This window comes from Lissotriton helveticus, chromosome 5_1, assembly GCF_964261635.1.
Source record: "Lissotriton helveticus chromosome 5_1, aLisHel1.1, whole genome shotgun sequence".
In the NCBI taxonomy this organism is placed as follows: Eukaryota; Metazoa; Chordata; class Amphibia; order Caudata; family Salamandridae; genus Lissotriton; species Lissotriton helveticus.
In genome coordinates, this window is record NC_136065.1 from 1,917,336,767 (window position 1) to 1,917,350,897 (window position 14,131).

A 14,131-nucleotide genomic window follows, 5' to 3' on the forward strand; every position below is an offset into this window, starting at 1 on the left:
CTCCTCCCAAAGCCAGCAAAAATCCTGGAAAAGGCTGCCCAGAAACAATTGGCAGATTATTTAGAATCCAACCAATTGTTACATGACTCGCAGTCTGGATTTAGAACCGGTTATAGTACCGAAACCGCTCTCTTAGAGGTATCGGAGACTATTCGTGAGTGTGTGGATAGGGGCGAGGAGGCCATGTTGGTCCTCCTCGACTTATCCGCCGCCTTTGATACCGTATCTCACGAAATACTACTCGACCGTCTAGGACAGTCGGGAATCGGCGGTACTGTGCTGACTTGGATTAGATCTTTCCTCACAGGTCGGACTCAGAAGGTCTTTCTCCGACCATTTGAATCAGAGGGTAAACCTCTTTTTTGCGGAGTGCCTCAGTGCTCTGCCCTCAGCCCTCTATTTTTTAATGTCTATCTGGGCCCGTTGGCTAAGTTGGTGGAATCTTGGGGGGTCAGAGTGATCTCCTACACTGATGATACTCAGCTTGTGTTCTCATTTAGAGATCACTCTGACACCAATTTCACCAATTTTCGCCACTGCCTCAGTAATATTTGCTCCTGGATGGCCTCTAACCACCTGGTACTGAATACCGACAAAACGGAGGTTTTATTTTTTAATCAAAAAACCGCGCTACCCGCTATTCAGTGGTGGCCAACTGTTCTGATTCCCCCTCCGGTCCCAGTCCAGACAGCTCGAAACTTGGGCTTTCAATTTGATAATGCTCTGTCCTGCAAATCTCAAATTAATAAGGTCACATCAGCTTGCTTTGGCAAACTACGCATGATCAGGAAGATCTTCCCTTACCTCCCTTTGGATTCCCGCAAGACCATTGTTCATGCCCTGATAACTTCGCATTTAGATTATGCCAACAGTCTCTATGCGGGCGCTCCCCTTTACCAAATTTAACGTTTACAAATAGTACAAAATGCCGCCGCGAGACTGATTGGTAATATCCCCTTCCGCCACTCGGTTGCTCTATACCGGAAAAAACTGCACTGGCTTCCCATTGCCCGCCGCATCCAGTTCAAAGCTTTGATTCTGGCCTTCCGTGCCCTCAACGGGTTAGGCCCTGGATACTTGAGAAAGAGATTCAAACTGTCCCAATCTGTCAGATCTCTGATATCGAACAGCCTACGCCTCCTGGTGGTACCCAGATTTCGCCGTGCCAGGAGTGGGGGCAGAGCGTTCGGCGTAGTTACAGCTAAACTTTGGAACAGCCTTCCACTGGACCTTAGGTTCATTGATTCGGAGCCTCTGTTCCGAAGCAAACTGAAAACTTGGCTGTTCACCATCTCATAAGTAGCTCATTTCCTTCTAGCTTGCAATCTGTAGCGCCGGGACACCCCCGAACGGGGGTAGCTGTGCGCTTTATAAGCTTCCTAAATAAATAAATAATAAATAAATATGCCCTTCCCCGCTGTTGCTTGCTCCTGTACCCCCGTTTCACCCCTAGTGCCTCTTGTGGAGCGTCTGTGCAACCTCTCTGACCAACCCTCCCCCACACCCCCAATGGACACCGTGCCGCACGCCTAGCCTCCATGTGTGTCCTCGGTTTCCCCCACAGTCCCTCTCTGACACCAGGCCCTGCAGGCCCTCCTTGTTTCCACGCCTGAATGTAAACCTCGCTGTACTGCACAGGCCTGCTCCTTGTGCACCTCCATGTGCTTCCCAGAGCCCTGAACCCTCTCAGCCACGTCCAAGCTGCAGCTCCTGTGTACCACCCTTACCCCTGCTTACCCTTCTAAGTGCCTTGCCGCCGGTAGCCTCTTGTGTACCCCCTCTTGCCCTCTATATGGTCTCTGCCCCATGCAGCCAATCTGTATGCCCCTTCCCCTTTGTAGCCCCTGTATGCCCTCTGTGCTGCCCCTAATGCCCATCTGTGTTGCTCTCTGCCACTCTTCAGAGCCTGTGTCCTCTGCCCTCTCTTTGAGTGGTAACAAGACAAAATATCGAATTCAAAATATAGAATTACCAAAATATCGAAGTCAAAATATAGAATGGACAAAATATCGAATGGACAGAATATAGTGGTGAAAAATATCAAATTGAAGGTAAATAATTTAATATCGAATAGTAATTTTTACCCCTATGCTATCCAACGCTTTCCCTACTGTTGCACTCTCTGGAGTGGGAATAGTAATTTTTACCCCTACGCTATTCAACGCTTTCCCTACTGTTGCACTCTCTGGAGTGGGAATAGTAATTTTTACCCCTACGCTATCCACTGCTTTCCCTACTGTTCAACTCACTGGAGTGGTAATAGTAAATGTTATATTTATTATTTCTTTATTTTAAATTACTTTTAGGACATTTTAAAAAATTTGATATTTTGACTAACTATATTTTTTAAAACTATATTTTTGATTCGATATTTCTGTACTTACCTGTTTGTAGATAGGAATTCAATATTTTTGCATTCTATATTTTTCTTTGATATTTTGGTAATTTTATATTTGTGTATTCGATATGATGTCCGTGATCCTCATGTGCCCTACTCCACTGCAGCCACTATGTGTGCTCTCATCCTCCTTAATGCCCATACATGCTTCACTGCTTCATCCCTTCTTGCCCAAAGTGGGCTTCCTAATCTCCCTAGTGCCCTCAGTGTTCCGGGTGCGTCGCCTCTATATGTCCTCGGCCTCATGGAGCCCTTTTGTGTGTCCCAGTCCCTTCTGTACTCCTGTATGTCCCCCTGCCCTGGACTTGCTGGCCCTTTGTGGGTCTATCTGCCTCCATGTAGCCCCTCTGTGTCCTTCGCCCTCTCCGTGTCTTCCTCCCTCTCTGTGCTCCTATCCCACTGCAGCCCCTACACGCAATCCCACATCAAATGTTGCCAATTTTGCTACTCCCCCACCTCCCGGCCCCTTGCACCTTCTCAGTCTGCTCCTGCCCTGCAACAGGCCCTGGGTGCTGCTGTCCCAGCCCCCGTGTGTCCTTTGTCTCCTCTCAGTGTTGCTGTATATTTCTGCCTCCCCTGCATGTGCTCTTTGAAATCCTGCATCCCATGGCTAGGGACTCTCCTTGCCATGCAACCCCTCTGGGTGTCCATCTGCCAACTTGCACTCCCTCTGTGCAATCCTCAAGCTTCTGCAGCTCCTTTGTGCTCCCCAGTCTGTAACCATATCAAAGCCATTAGGTTGGTTGTGCAATTTAAAGGGCAAGACAGGCCTACTGATATTCCAAAACCTTTTTTTAATCTCTCCCAAAATTCATAGGACTCATGAGAGATTTTTAAATATAAATAGACACTGGATAATGGTAGGGTTTTCTGTTACACCTCAAAATTCCTAGACAATTAATTTTTTTTAATGTCCCAAAAACTTAAAGAGGTTTGGAAGCCAATCAAAAACATGGTGCTGATGGACTGGGATTTTCTTTACCCACATCGCTGCAGCGGCTATTCTGCCGCAGCGCTAAGGGGGCGGGGGGCCGCGCGGCGGGCCCATGCTGGTGATGGAACCGCTCCGTCACCAGCCGCGGTTGAGCTGTGCTCATGACAGAGCGGTTCCGTCATGGCCCCGCCCGCTAAATAGAACGCGACGCGCAGACGCGAAATCAGCGCCGCGCAGGTGCGTCGGGCGGGCCATGACGGAACCGCTCCGTCATCAGCACAGCGCCACCGCGGCTGATGACGGAGCGGTTCCGTCATCAGCACGGAACCGGTTAAGCTCCCCTATGGACGGAGGATGAAGACATTAAAAGTCTATGTTCCCCACCTTGTTCCATCCCACCCTCATACACACCATTCAGTCTGAAACGGGATTCACTAGCAGTGTCCTTCACTGGTTCTCACCTCCAGCTCACAAAGATCCCTATTGTGTGGTGTCCCCCAGGGTTCCATACTGTGTCCTGTCATCTTCAACCTTCACAGGGACCCTCTTGGTGCTCTACTCAAAGATAACAGCATCAATATTCACCAACATGCAAGTGATACATAACTCTGCTTGAAAGTTTCCTCTCCTTCAGACAAGCAAAGCCTCAAATAGTACTTGCACTTGATCCAAGCCTTGATGTCCAATGCCTATCTGAAGCTCATCAAGACAAGATTACTGTTAAATGTGCCACGAACAACAAATAAGATACAGTACAAACATGGCTCAATGAAATAAACCATGATGAATTTGAACCCCAGCTCTTACAGAATGCCAAGCCACTTTTATTCACCCTGGCCACCAGACTCACCCACAAGGAACACATTGCCAAAAAATAGGAAACCTGAAGTTTTGAATATTTCTCATATAATATAAATATGTATAATTGAGTAACAAAAAATGTAAGTGTAAAGTTGTTACATGGTAGAAATGTTCAGTATCCCGTCTAGTATCCGCCATCCATTATCATCCACATCATATCCCAGTATTGATTAAGCAGTCTCAACCAGACACCACAAACCATTCTAATTTATGTACATAACATCTAATGTTGAAAATAGTCATTCTGTAATACCAATGCTGTTTCTAAAGCTTGCTGCTGGTCCACCCTAAGTCTAACATCTAAAATTAATAGATTAAAGAAGAACCACATCTAACTAAACTTAGATTAATGGTTCAATCTCCATAATGTAGGCTTTATGGTAGAGAGCCTTGTCACCCTGAGAAGAGATTATTTTGTTTTTCAGCATATTTAATGACCTGAGAAGAACAGCTGGGATTCGAACCTGTGATCATGAAGTCAAATACGTTTCTGTACATCAGATGCATTAGTTCACAAGTTCGACGTGCACTACAAAACACCACTGCCCTTCCTCTGTGATATATATTTTACCAAGACAGTCGTTTATGTGTTACCTTTCAATAGAACTGGCTAGTCTATGGGGGAAACAACCATTACATCGCAACTTTTACAACGCACTACCATTACAACGAAACTTTTACAACGCAAAAACCATTACAACGCAGGTATTTACAACGAAGGTATTTACAACGCAGGTGCTATTACAACGCATACCATTACAACGTAAGTACTGGTAAGTATATAATTATATTTAAAATGTTATATGTTTGTTTTTTAAATGGGGTATTTTTTGGGTTAAGGGTCAGTTTTGGGTTTTAGGGTAAAGGGGCATTTTTAGGGTTCAGGGTGAGATTTGGGTTTTTGGGCAAAGGGGTATTTTTAGGGTTCAGGGTCTGTTTTTAGTTATTGGGTAAAGAGGTATTTTTAGGGTTCAGGGTCAGTTTTCAGTTTTTGGGTAAAGGGGTATTTTTAGGGTTCAGGGTCAGTTTTCAGTTTTTGGGTAAAGGGGTATTTTTCGGGTTCAGGGTCAGTTTTCAGTCTTTGGGTAAAGGGGTATTTTTAGGGTTCAGGGTCAGTTTTCAGTTTTTGGGTAAAGGGGTATTTTTAGGGTTCAGGGTCAGTTTTCAGTTTTTGGGTAAAGGGGTATTTTTAGGGTTCAGGGTCAGTTTTCAGTTTTTGGGTAAAGGGGTATTTTTAGGGTTCAGGGTCAGTTTTCAGTTTTTGGGTAAAGGGGTATTTTTAGGGTTCAGGGTCAGTTTTCAGTTTTTGGGTAAAGGGGCATTTTTAGGGTTCAGGGTCAGTTTTCAGTTTTTGGGTAAAGGGGCATTTTTAGGGTTCAGGGTCAGTTTTGAGTTTTTGGGTAAAGGGGTATTTTTAGGGTTCAGGGTCAGTTTTCAGTTTTTGGGTAAAGGGGCATTTTTAGGGTTCAGGGTCAGTTTTGGGTTTTTGGGTAAAGGGGCATTTTTAGGGTTCAGGGTCAGTTTTGGGTTTTTGGGTAAAGGGGTATTTTTAGGGTTCAGGGTCAGTTTTGGGTTTTTGGGTAAAGGGGTATTTTAAGGGTTTAGGGTCAGTTATGGGTTTTTGGGTAAAGGGGTATTTTTAGGGTTCAGGGTCAGTTTTGGGTTTTTGGGTAAAGGGGTATTTTTAGGTTTCAGAGTCAGTTTTGGGTTTTTGGGTAAAAGGGTACAAGGTAAAAATAAAGTAAAATTAAATTTAAATTAAATTAATAAAATTAAATTAAATTAAATTAAATTAAATTAAATTAAATTAATTAAATTAGAATTATTTACATTTGTAATTTAAATTATATACTTACCTATACTTACGTTGTAATGGCATGCGTTGTAATAGCCCCTGCATTGTAAATACCTGCGTTGTAATGCCATGCGTTGTAATGACACCTGCGATGTAAAAGTTGCGTTGTGATGGCATGCGTTGTAAATGCATGCGTTATAACGTCATACATCCGTCTATGGTGTCAAAGTCCACAAGCATTGCTTGTCAAATATCCTATCATCCCTATACAACACAATAAAATTATCAACAGAAATTAGACATATTGCAAAATTGATGCCTATTACGGTTGTCATTACACCAAGGGCCAGTTTTCAATCTTTTTCCTTATAATTTTTCGAAATATGGAGTTTGACAAGCATATATTTCCTGCTTCAATAGGCATGGGACAATTGGTAAAGAATGGATGAGCCAAAAAAAACAGTTAGGGGTCAGTTCACAAAGGCATTTATGAGTATGTGAAACACTACTCCTGTGATACTGGCCCCAAAACATCAAAAGTCAGAATATTTAGGGATTATTCATAAACACTAAAGGCCTGAATATGAGTTTGGCGGTTCGTGGACCGCCAAACTCATGTTGGCGCAGCGGCGGTGGTTTGGCCACCGCTGTACCAACGGTCCAACCGCCATATTGCAACCTTGGCAGTTGGACCGCCACAACCGTGTTCCCTGGCGGTAGTGCAGCAGTCAGGGGGTCACAATATGTTGATGTGCCGCTGCAGCACCGCCATGCATATTACGAGTTTCCTGACTGGCAGTGGTCTCATTGAGATTCCTATTCCAATAAACTGCTTGCTGCCAGGAAACAATGGGGGCCCTACAGAACCCCCCCCCCATTGCATGTCAATGCATGCCGCCCTGTGTGCATACACCCCAAGTTCCAGCATGCCGTACTGGAACGCAATGTGGTGGTCCCTCATTGATGCAGCATTATGGCTCATATTTAGCCTTTTTACTGCACCACCGCTTGCCCGCCAGACCACATTTTCACTTGTAATCTGGCAGGCGGGCTGCAGCCCTGTTTGGTGGTGTTGGAGCGTCGCTCCCACACCACCAAACTCGTAATCAGCCCCTTAGTAGAAACAGAACAAACTGTGCTTTCACTAATTGGGAGTTTGACATTTCAGGGCTAATTCTCATAAGGAGTACTAGTTCACATACTAAAAAATGCATTTATTAATTGGCTGCTTGGTAAATTGAATAGGAAATTGTACTTGCCTTCAATTCTTACTAAAGCTAAGGTACAAGTAGCCATGAAAGTTCACATGTGGCAAAACCAGTCAGTTCAAGAAAACTTTAATTGAAATGATATGTAGCTGAAGGCAAATAGTTTTATTGTTACAACTTTGTTGATTTTTATTACTACATATTCTTCCTTTGATGTTCGTGCATCCCTGGAGCTCATATATTACCCTACCCTAACCAGCAATTTCAGTATCATTGATGCCATTTCTCTCCCATTTTTCCATAGAGTACACAACCAGGAGTGACCATTCCTACCAGCCATACACTTCAGGCTAAAAATCACCAAACATCAGGCAAACAAAATAATTGAAGGAAATGTACACACAGTTGATCTAAAACGCCTAAAATGGTCAAACGACACAATCGATACATTACAGTCTGAAATAAAAATGAAGATAACGGCAAGTAAAGTTGAGGCCCAGAATAAAATTCAAGCTTGGGTAAAATTTACGGCGGATCTTATAACATTAATGCCGACTGGACAACACCAGACTAAAACTCATGGTAAAAAAAAAGCCCTGAATAAAAAACAACGGCTGGGCTGCGAGCCTTGAAATGCAAACTTAAAAAAGCAATCAGGAGGGTAAAAAGAACAGGTCCCGACCAACTATCCTGGGAGAGGGTACGGCAGCTAAGGAAAATTTACAAAAAGGAGCTATGGGAAGAAAAACGAACGAGCAATGATACATTTTGGGCCGAACTCCTTTGTAGCGCTAAGAAAACGAATTCAAACAAGTTCTTGGAAATTATCAACAAATTACACAGGCCGGTGAACGCACTCTCATTAAATATTCAAGAATACGAGTTGGCCGAATTTCTAACTACAAAGTTCGTAGAACCCGTCACCCAAGACACACCAGAAGTAAACTCCCAGGCCCAGGCCGATGGAAAAGATATATCCAAAGGTGAAACTGAACCAAACGGCCCTGGAGAGGACACTATACTTCACACGAGGGAAAAGAAATTCGCTGAGACAAAGCAAACTGAGGAAGAAGGGAAGCCACTGGCGAAAAATGGCATTCATCCCTTGATAACAGCGACAAGCCATTCATCAATATCAAGTGAAGGAGTTATACGTATAATAAAGAAAGGCAGAAGTGACGGTGCTCCTGGCCCTAATGGAATCCCTCAAGCAATTTTTAAGCATGACACCTCGTTCTGGGGCAATCATCTTTTTAACCTATACAAAGAAATAGAGCTCCTAAATTACATACAATCGAACTGGCAAGGCTCGATATTGACACCGATTTTTAAAGGTGGAGAGAGAACTAATCCATCAAATTATAGGTTAATAGCACTCCTGGACGTTAGAGCCAAATATTATGCCACAATCATTCTAGAAGACCTGAAGGATTGGTCTGACAACCTCAACCTTATCCCGGTCAACCAGACAGGCTTCAGGCAAAGAATAGGGATGACAACGAACATCTTAGCTCTATCTCTAATAGCTAACAAATGTAAGCAGAGGAAACAACAACTTTACCTCTGCTTTATAGACCTAAAGGCAGCATTTGATAGTGTTGATCGTCACCTCCTGTGGAAAAAGTTGCGAGCATGGGACATACCTGAAAGGCTTCTATAAGGTATACTGTTATTTTACTCTAACACCTGGTTGAGAATTAAGATAGGTGATGGGTCCAGACTCTCAAGGAAGCTGATAATGACCAGAGGCCTCAAGAAAGGGTGTGTTCTGGCCCACATCCTTTTAACTTGTTCATGTCAGATCTATCACAGAGGCTAGACTGCAATAACTCTCACCCGCCGAAACTTGGCAAACTGGTACTCACTCACCTTTCATATGCTGACGATGTGGTGTTAATGAGTCAAACAAAGATCGGTCTTCAAAGAGTTTTAAATGAAACATCAGATTAAATTTCAGCAAACAAACTTGAAATAAATACATCATAGACTAAAACTATGGTGATTGGCAGTCAGCGGAGAAGTAAGCAGACAATCTGGCTTAACGGCAACCAACTTGAGGAAGTTAAAAAATATAAGTACCTGGGATTTTATGTTGACAACACACAAAATCATATAGAACAAAAAACGTACATGATTCAGAGAGCCAGTGCCCTCATATTCGCCTTCAGCCAACTGGCAAAAAAGTTGAAGGGTCAATCATACAAACCATTGCTCGCAGTAAGGACGGCGAAAATCCTTCCATCGATAACGTATGCCAGTGCTGCTTTTCATGGAGAAGACGGAGAGGTTTTAAACAAACTAATAGTATCCATTTATAAAAAAGTATTTCAGATACAAAGGTCGGCCTCGCCGGCACAGGTCCGGCTTGAATTCTGCTTAATGAATGAAGATATAGGGAGAATGTATGCTACAGTAAAAACCTGGTACCGGCTGAAACAGACTGCAGCCACATCACAAATTAATGAGGCCCTATGGACCGAAGTAAACGAGGACAGAAACTCTCCTTTTAATCAATACCTGTGTAAATCTCTCTCAATAACCTGTACAACTGACTTATGGATCAAAAATCTGCCGTACCAGTCTTTCAAACAAGCTATAAACAAAGTAGCTAAAACCCATTCAGCACAAACTGACAAAGACATCTTCAGGTTAAGGTCGCATGCTTGGATGGTAATAAACAATTACAAGGATGTTTCACCGGCGTCATACTTGAATTTGACATTTTCAATTGATGTTAAAAAACAACTAATGACATTACGTTTTGGAAAATTACCATCCATAGCAGACCAGCCGACCTGGGTGCATTCTGGTCCTAAATCCTGCCGGCTCTGTGATCACTACAAAGAAGACTTCATCCACGTAATTTGCACTTGCAATAAACTTTACAATGAACGAGCCATTCTGCTCAAAAAATGTTTTAATGTGAGAGGCATTAGGTCCTGTAGAGCTGCTATAATTGCGTGCCTAAATCCTTCAGACCCACAATTAAACTGTAGGCTGATCAAATTCCTCAAAGTTTTTTCAAAGCTTTGTTAAAAGTGTCAGAATTCTGGTATAAGAAAAATGGACAAACCCATGGCTATTGAATTTTAACAATGACATTTTATGAGTGTCAAGTAGCGACAAAATGGATATATTGTTTAATACTTTTTTAATCTGTTTTGTATAACATAATGCTTTTATTTTGTTATGGTTTTAATTAACTAAACAATAAACATTTACTTACTTACTTACTTACTTACCTACCCTCACCATGCTACCCCTTTGTGCCCTTTTGCCCCCTTGCACTCCCTCTGGACATCCCCTAAGCTTTTGCAACTCCTGTGTGCCCCCTTGTCTGTAACCACATCAAGGCCAAACCGTTAGGCTTGTAAATTAAAATGCAAGCCAGGCCTTTTGACTTTTCCAAAACTTTTTTCTAATCTCTCCAAAAAAATTCACTTTGTTGTCTTTAATACAATTAGGATAATTGTATCAGGAGAAAGTGTTTTACAACCCACATACCTCTCATAATATCTACCCTAGATATATGTGATTTTTCCAAATATAACAAGTTCCTTCATAATCTTCCATAGCTCAATACATTATTAAAAGACTATTTAAGTTGACAGTCTAAACTACTGATATAGGGGCAGATTTAAAGTTTGGCTGAGAGGGTAAACTCTGTCATAATGACAACAGGTCAGCTCTCTGCCAGGATGTCAGTTCGCCCTACTCATTCAGAGGTGGATGGAATGAAAGTATGTCAGTGACAGAGTCTACTCCAGCTCTGTCGCCTACACACTCCCCCAGTGACCCGACGGAGTACGGGCCGTCGGAGGTTAGCCATCCGACCCTTTGAGTGGGAGGACGGATGACTTTTTTTTTTGCTGTCCGTCACTGCCAAGTAAAACCTAGTGGGGACAGTCAGTAAAAATAAAATAAAACCTGCACACCATGGGAGAAAGCTCCCGTGGTGTTGGGGAAATTAGTTTTTAATTTTTCAAAACAAACTCTCACTTGGGGATTTTGGTTTTGAAAATTGAAAAACTATGTAAAAGTTTGACGGACAGCTGCTGTGTTTGATGGAACTACCTGCCAGAAGTTTACAACACTGACAGGAATTGCCATGATGGGGGTGTCATTTACTGTTAAGAGATGTCCACAGGGCTGGTGGACAAGACTAGATTTGGCAAGTGGGATTCCCTTGGAATGGCAGAATGGAGCTCTCTCCGTCTGCCAAAGCCAAAATAAGGCCCTTTGTTTTTCTCAGAACATTTGTGTATACCAAGTCCCCCTTGTCAATGCAATGTGATTAATATCTCTTTGGTTTAGATATTCATTACGTTTTTATTTACTAAATATTTTGATGAAGTATTTTTATTTTCAGGCAATTGGTGATACGTTTCATTCGAGATCTTTGTTTGATTAATCTCTGTTTAAACATTTAGTCAAGTTTCTGTTGAGATTCTGTGGGGAAAAGGTTCTACCACCAATCCATTTCAAAACTGCACAAAATAATTTGAGAATTGTGAGTCTTTGCATTTGTATTGCAACAAAACAACTCAGTACGTTATTTTGAAACATATGGCATTTAATAATCATCATAAACCATGTTTTCATGAGTTGTATTGTCCTCTAGAACAGAAGAAGAGGAAAAACAGACGTGTTCCGTGTTATATTAAAGGTTTCAGTAAAACCCCTTCGACTGTCAATAGTCTGTATGATGAGCACTGCTTCTATTAGATACTGGGTCGGTAAATTGTCTGTTGCTCACCCAGAGCCTTCCAAAGAATAGAGACGTGATAAACAGCTGACCTAGATCCCAAAGAGAAAAGGTTGCATCGATTATTTAGTGCATTAAATGGCCACACATCCCACAACCATCCAACAATTATCAGCATTGTATGAAACGTTGTATTCCAAACAGTGTATGAGACCTCCCCTGTACTCTCAGAGGGAACGGTGCCAGACTGTCAGTGGTGCACTTGGACAGAATGTCTGCAAGTCAATTTGTGTCCTTTCTATTGATCGCCTGTATGTTATTTCACAGTGCTCAACGGAAAGGACACCAACTCAGGCTTTCATTCTTCCGAGGCCTGGATACATTATATCTATATTTGTAAGAACCAGTGCTTCAAAACTATAAAACTGTGGCAACAAGATGTATCCAAATAGCCTGGAATTGTTGATCGTATTTGGGATTTATAATTAGTAATTTCAGAAGTGTGGGCACAATAAAGTGTGGAGGTTTCTGAGTGCCTAGTTAAATATTTCTTGTGTGCTAATAGAGCCACCTTTAACACATCTTCAGTAATGTTTTGTCAGCCTCTTGCCTGGTATGTTACACGTCTCCACAAGGTGGCAGTGGCGATGTTTTACTTAGCATTTCTAAAACATTAGAGGTAAATGCATGTTATAATAATAAAAACCCTAGCTGGCAAAGAATGTCAGATTTTTTTAGCTGTAGGCTTACTCCTACGTGTGTGGAATTATAAAACTTTCTTGAAATTTCCGAAGAATTCCAGGTGTACTCCTGCGAATCCGAGATAGTTACATCCGCTCATCAGTTTCATATGCCTAATGCATACACATTCCGCGATGAACATTGTGTATACTTGTACGAAGAAAAATATATTCCATCCAAAAATACATTTGCACTTACCAACGTACTACTGCCCTCCCCCACCCCCTTCCCTCAGACATCCACAAATTCTGGCAATGGGTTCCTCTCCTTTTCTACCTTTAAATCGCGTTTACAGAGGGGGCGTGGCCAAGATGGCGAGGTGAGCGGACGCACTCTCCGCGAGCTCCCCTGCACCTGAACCTTTAAGCCTGCATTTACGCTGATCTCCCCCTGGTCGGCCGTAGAAAGACAGCGGGGTAAAAGGAGCAACCTCTGGCCCGCCATAGAACGGCCCTGAAGCCGAGGTCGTACCGAAACGGCCCCGGAGACCATATCGAGGCCGGAGCGGGGCACGGAAGGAGCCACGAGGCGCGATCCGCCGGCGCATGGGGAGACACCGAGACCCGGCCCTCGACGGACCTAGGAGCGGCAGACTACCGGATGGTAGGGGCGCGATCTTAGTGGCCCCCGCGGTCGCAACCCAGAATCTGCGGGACAATCGGAAGCGCTCAGCAGCACTGCCGGTGCACTCCGACCGGCACAGGATCTCTACGCGAGGCCGGGGACGCGGCCTATATCCGGAGCGGCCCGGAGCTCCTCGGCGGAGAGGGCGGAGACGCGACCTACCGGTACCGGAGGTGAGGTGGAGGCTAGCGGTAGCGGGGGGCGAAGCGGAGAGCAATCCTTCGGGGACACAAGGCACGAGGATTACTGGGAGAGATAGGCCCCGGCCCAGGCCTGCCTAAGGGGCGCGGCGCCCTTTTCACGTGGCCAGTCGGCCTTCTGATCCTCGCTTCAGCGGCTGACAGTATATTTCGGGGCCCCCTCATCTCAATCACCCCCTGGCAGCAACACAGAGCCGATAGCGGCAGGGCTGCTGACCGGAGAGGACCGTTGGCCTGGAAGCAGGAGAGGAGCGACCGGCCCCCTCCCCCATCTCCCCCCCTCTACGAACCAAGTGGCGGACACCGGAGCAAGTGGCTTGACTGGGACCTGGGGGCCCCCGGCTGTGACTGGCCCCATGCAAAAGTGGACCCCACCGACCTACACCGGCACGCGGACCAGCGGTGTCGCAGAGTGTGGCCTCTCGCCTGGAGCGGCAGGCACTGCGGCCCGGTGCGGTTGGCCCGCGGCTTGGTGGGCGCATTGGGTCATCGTCGGCAGACGGCGGGGACGGCGGAGCCGCGGGGCGGCGGCAGGTGAGGGCCTGCGGGCGGACACGTTCCTGGGATGCTCATGACGACGGGGGCAAAGATGGCCTACTGAAGCAGCCCGAGGACTAAAGGAGACACAGTTGCTCACTATTGAGAGGACGCAGCAAAAGCCCAAG